We start from the raw sequence: 247 nt of genomic DNA, 5'->3' as shown, positions 1-247 counted from the left end.
CCTTAGACGAAGAAACCTCCAGCAGAGCCAGGCTCAGAGTGGGCGGCCATCTGCCTCAACTGGATGGGGTGAGTGGAAAGGAGAGAGAAAAGAACAGCAGGCAACAAAAGTAAAAATACTCTTTATGCAGAATGTTGAATGAAGCTGTAAACGATGAAGCTTATGATTAGATGTCAGTGTCACAACTTTTTCTGCTGCCTCCAAGTGGGCAAAAAAGCAGAGTAGTAAAATATAGAGTTGTCAGCAG

The sequence above is a fragment of the Anabas testudineus genome, chromosome 16, assembly GCF_900324465.2.
Source record: "Anabas testudineus chromosome 16, fAnaTes1.2, whole genome shotgun sequence".
Lineage (NCBI taxonomy): Eukaryota > Metazoa > Chordata > Actinopteri > Anabantiformes > Anabantidae > Anabas > Anabas testudineus.
The sequence above is the reverse complement of the archived record's forward strand: the minus strand, read 5'-3'. Positions refer to the sequence as shown.